Genomic DNA, 5,841 nt, shown 5'->3' with positions numbered 1-5,841 from the left:
CATGAAAGAGACAGTCTTTTTTAAGCCAGTGCCTTTTGGAGTTCTTAAAACTGCAGTCTAGACGGTTTCTAACAAATACACAAATACTTCAAAGTTCTAGAGTCTTCTTTGAACACATCAGCAAGACCGATCTTTTTTTTTGGTCTTTTTGAGACAGGGTCTCCCTGTAGCCTCAGCTGTCCTGGAACTCACTATGTAGACCAGGCTGGCCTTGAACTCACAGAGATCTGTCTGCCTCTACCTCCTGAGTGCTGGGATTAAAGGTGTGTGCCAACACACCTGGCAAGACCCATCCTTTTAAACTCCAAGTCAATTCTCTTCACTTCTCCACTTGAACAGCTTAAGAGGTTTTTATAAGAGAGTAAAAGCCAAAGTCATTACACTGACTCAGGACACTGACTAATCCTGTCCGTCCTCTCTGTTCTTGCTTTCTTACTGTGCTTCAGTCACCTGGGCCGGGCGCACAGTTAGCCCTGCTTCCTCATCGCCTTCAGATCTGACCTGCTCAGTGAGGCCTTCCATGAATTCTACCTGTTTAATGTTAACATTAACCTCCTCTTCTCCAGGACTGCTCTGTTTTTCTATTCTTTCTTTCGCTTTGGTGTGGTATATGCTTGTATGTGCACATGTATATGCAGATATACTTGCCTGTGTATCATGCATGGAAGCCGGAGATTCACATTGGGTATCATAATCTATCGTTCTCTACCTTGTAATTTCAGACAGTATCTCTCTGACCCTAGAGTTCAACATTTTGGCTAGGATGGCTCTCCAATGACCCACCATGATCTGCCTGTCTGTAACCCTCAGGATAGTGCTATCCAAGTATACTACCATCAGCTTTTATGTGGATTCTAAGGATCTGAACTCAGGTCCTCAGGCTTCCACAACAAGCATTTCCCTCACTGAGTCATCTCCTGAGCCCCATAAAGTATTGTCAAGGTAACTTCAAGTCACTGGTTTCCTTTTGTTGGACAGTACAAGGTATTGACTCTAGGGCCTATATATGCTAGACACTCTGCCACTGAGCTACAACCCCACCCCTTGTTTTTCTTTATGATATGTGTAACCATCTTCATTGTTGACATAATTGGATTGTTGGATTAAGAAATGTCTAGGAAAGTGCTGAGGCACAATGGGTGTATATATGAGGGTATTTCCAGAGAGGACTAACTCTTAATATGAGTGGAATTATCCCATGGGTTTGGGTCCTCAACGGAAAATAAAGAGAAAAAGGAGAAAGCCAATTGAGTGGCACCGTTCTCTGCCCTTTACTTCCTGATAATGGAGATTGGCGGAGTTCCAGTCATACACTCACACCACCACCACCATACCTTCTCACCCTGACAGTTAATGTGTCCTCCCTCTCTCCCTCCCTCCCTCCCTCCCTCCCTTCCTCCTTTCCTTCCTTGCTTTCTTTCTTGTTTTTTTCTTTTTGAGACAGGGTCAAACTCTGTCCCCAGCTGGCCTGGAAGTCACTATGTAGCCCAAAGCAGACTAGCCTCAATCTCACAGAGATCCAAGCATCTTTGCTCCCAGAGTGCTAGGATTAAAGGCATGTGCCACCACACCTGGTTTTATAGTTAAAAAATGTTAGCTTGTATTTTAGAAAGTAATGGCAATATTTGTGAGAGTCAGAATAAGTTTTTCAGAGTGGGAAAATATTTTCTTTTCATTCTCCTTGATGTTCTGTCTGATTTGGGAAATGCATAGCCAGTGCTACAAAAGGAAAATGAAGAGCATCTGAGAATGAAGATCAATTGATATAATTAAAAACCTTAACAGACTTTTTTTAATAGAAGAATTGTGACCCTCTTTTCACATTACCTATTCAGAGGCATCACTATGCAGTGGGTCTGATGGCTTGTGCTTAATGCCTAAGACTAGAGGGAATTTGTCTGCAATGCTACGTTCTTCCTAAGGCACTTTATCAAGATTTGTTCTTTAAGGAGGTCATGAAAAACAAGAACAATAAAAGTAAAGGATGTATTAGGTTAGAAGGCAAGATTAGGAAATTGCATTCACAATAAGGGCAGATGAGTCTAAGATATGAAAACAGATTGAGGCTCTATCCCATATTGCTACAAAAGATGATATGGAAATGATGAGGCATGAATAAAAGACAAATAAATATTGTAAGCTTCAATATGTTATGTGATATGTGGTCCTACACTATGCGCAATAATTTATTTCCTACTTGGGTAAGGGTAAAGATAGCTGAGTAATTTGCTTATCTTTTTTTTTTCTCTCCTGGAATCCTTTCAGTCTTTGTATATACTTGACTTTGTATAATTCAAGCCAATTTTGTTAGTGTCATTCTTAATGTTCACTTGTCCTATTTCTGGTCGCTGTGGAGACCACTACCTTGGCCCATCATGACCAGAGATTAGGCTGCTGAGATCCACCATCTCTGCTCTCACCTAGCCTGACCTGGGCAGCAACAGCATCAGAGGTAAACATGTGATCTTTGCAGCATTAAGTGTGGGTACTCAAAATTGCTATTTGGTAGAGGAAATCCTCATTCCTTCCAATGACAAGGTTATTTGCTTAGTCTGCCATTTCATTCCATGGGTGAGTCATGTACTGTTTTATTCAATGTTTCGTAATTAAAAATGACCCTCAGGTATAGGCTTGTAGACTTGGCATCTGAAAAGCCCTGTTGTACAAGGACAGGATACTGTACAAAGTATGCAGATCAAGTACATCTAGGAGGGATGTGCCATATCATAACTTGGAGAACCTCATTTTTCTTACAATTACTAAGAGACTGAATTTTTCATTTTCTGGACACATTTTAGAAAACCTAAGGCTGAGGGGACTGGTGGAAAGCTCTCAAGCAGGTAGGAAAGAGAAACAGAGAGAACGTTCTACTGAAATACTGAAGTCCGTCCCTAGGGGATCTCATGAGTCTAAAGGTTTTTTGTTGTTGTTGTTGTTATTGTTGTTGTTGTTTTGAGTCTTCACACAACTGTATTCCTTTAGTAACTCTATAAAATAAACTGTCCATTGAGGAAACTGAGTTAAAGAAAGCTCTGCATAGGCCATGAGACTGAAGCAGGCTGTATCACTTAACTAAACTACCAAGAGCTAGAGAAAGATCCAGGACAGCAAGGTTAGATTCTTCATTTTCAATTTTTAATTAATGTTATTCATATTCATTTAAACATCTGAATCCTGACTTCAGTACACTCAGCCTCTCTCTAGATCTTTCACCAGTCAACCAGACTTCCAGCCACAGCTAGACACCAAAGCTTCCTTGGGGCACATTTAAGATGGAGATGTTTCTTTGCACCTCCTGACTCTACTAGAGGGAAGCCTGTCCTGGACACCTTACAGAGACCCTAAACGGTGCTGGGTCAACATTATCCAGCTACTAGGTATTACTAGAAAGAAGGAGAAAAAACAGCCTAATGACTACATGAAATTACTTTTCTATCATTTTTCTAAGATTGAAGATACTTTGATCAGAGAAGGCATACTTAAACAGAAGCAACTAACAAATGAATATATTCTTTTCTAGAACTAAACTTCAGAAAGATTGAATCCTGGACTGAGTAGAGGAAAATGCTTCTAGAAGCTTGAATTTTGATTCATCTGCTCTTACATGAAGTACTGATGAGCGAGCTGGTATGCTGTTGACACTGATGGGCTGGCAATTGCTGGAGGGCTGGGGTGGAGGGTGGCTTTTCCATTTTGACCCATCACAAGTCACAAAGGAACCAAAGTTTAGATATACCTCTATCATCTATCTATCTATCTATCTATCTATCTATCTATCTATCTATCTATCTATCATCTGTCTGTCTGTCTCCTGTGTAATTTTTCCATCAATGAAGGGGAAAATCAGATACTACATCAGAAGCAATGTAATAGTACAATATTTCTAGTTGCTTGATGTTCTTGCCAACATTTAATTCTTCATTCTTGCTAACTTTACTTGTATTTATTAGCTATTTGCATATTCTCTTTTACAGAATTCCTATTCAGGTACCCAGAGTTTAAGTTGTCTTCTCTTACAGTCTTATGAGAGTTCTTTCTGATGTTTTGGATAGGATATTTTTCACTATTTAGTGCTATCTTTTGATAAGTACACTTTCTGATTTTAGCCAAGTCTGTCATATAAATATTTTTTCTGTTTCATTGGTATCTTTTGTGTCATGTAAAGGAATATTTATCTCCATAGAGAGCACAGACTCTGCAGCTAAATAAATGGCCAGGATTTGAATACTTCATTAGAATATACCCTGAGTGCATTATCTGATTTATATGTGCCTCCGGTGTTACAGCAGTCCCTAATTCTTAGGCTGCTGTAGAAATAAACATATTGGTATGTGTAAAGTGCTAAAGGAGAGATGGGTTTGGAGAGGTGGTGGCTGGGAGTGCTAGTTGTCCACTGGGCCTGCCCGCTCTCCACCGCCGCAGGTCGAGGACTCCCGGAGCTCTGAAGGAGTTTAAGATTTTATTTATGCATATAGCATAGAAAATGAATTCTTCCTTCAACACCATGAATTGAAGAGCCTGATGCTCTATCGGTAGTTAACCAGCTTCAGGATTTAGCAGCAGATCCATTAAGTAGAAGAGCCTTGGTCCAGGGTCGAGGTTGTTTGCCTGGCCTTACTTTACTCACGGATCATCCCAACCCCCTCTGGTGTCCACTCAGCGTTGCTTGATCTTCAGTGTTTGGCAGATGTCATACGGACGGAGAATAGGTGAAAGGAGAACTGGGTATAATGCTAATAGAAATGTTATACAGACGACTGCAACTCCAGGAGAAATGAAACTTCTGGCCTCTGAAATCTCTGACATTCTTCAGTCCAGAATGGCTGATAGTGATAGTTTTAATTAAATGAATTGACGTCGAAGGAAAGCTCAGTGTTTGCTGGGAACTATAAACAAAGGTCCCAAAGCTGGTTTTGCACATATATGGTCTTGATGATACATATCGGAGAAGTCTGTGTGAAGAGGCTTTGTTAAAAATTAAAGCATATAGCTTACTTTTCAAATGGCTGTTCAAAATGCGTGCGTGGTGAGAATCCTGTCAGATTTGAAAGCAGAGGCTTTGGCATCAGCAATAGCATCAACCAAGGTCGTGAAAAGTGGAACAAGTTGCTGTTTCACATCAGCAAGTTGTGAAAAGTGGAGTAGGAAAGATGCTAGTTCATTCCAAGATACTCGTGTGAAAGTAGAAGAAAACACAGCAAGATACTCTGGTGGAGAAAACACAGAGCTGCCGGCGAGGGGCCTGAGGTGAAGCGACCCACTTCAAAGCAGTGTCTCCGCTTGGCTCACACCCAGAGCGTGGAGCCAGGTGACTGAGCACAGCTGCAGACTTTATCCAGATCATTTTTGTTTGTTTTTTTTTTAATTTTTATTTATTAGAAGAAGCATTTCATTACAACAGCATTAACCTATTCAATAACATTTTTCTGAGCTAGGGTACATCTCTTTCAAAATTGGCTGTATATTTTTAGGTTTACAGATGAATTATTACACTTGTACAATCTTTTACTCATTATAAACTCTATAAGACATAAAATTAAGTGAGTTTTTGACATTTAAAAAAGATCTCCACTTTGTTGTTAAAATACAATTTCATACAGGAAAATTCATTTTAAGGCAATTGACATTGAGACGTTTTCCCATGCATTTCTAATCTCTATATATATGACTATTACTGGTCACAGTCGCTTACTTTCTGAATTCCTTGGCATCTGAGCAAGAACACAAACTCGTCAGGTAGACAGCCTTCTTCTCCCACTAGAGCCTCCATACTCTGCTATCCCTGCCACTGTCCACTGTGCTGTCAGCACCCCCATCCATTCCCCCCTATCTGCCCTTCTG

General features: G+C 40.3%; 1 pseudogene; it reads left to right on the top strand.

Moving 5' to 3' along the window:
• Positions 1 to 4,483: 4,483 nt before the first annotated feature.
• The window catches only part of LOC103729554, a 24,201-nt pseudogene continuing 22,843 nt past the window's right edge, over positions 4,484 to 5,841 (top strand).

The sequence above is a fragment of the Nannospalax galili genome, unplaced genomic scaffold, assembly GCF_000622305.1.
Source record: "Nannospalax galili isolate Female #2095 unplaced genomic scaffold, S.galili_v1.0 scaffold872, whole genome shotgun sequence".
NCBI classification, from domain to species: domain Eukaryota; kingdom Metazoa; phylum Chordata; class Mammalia; order Rodentia; family Spalacidae; genus Nannospalax; species Nannospalax galili.
Note: the sequence above shows the minus strand (reverse complement) of the source record. Positions and strands in the feature narration are given on the sequence as shown.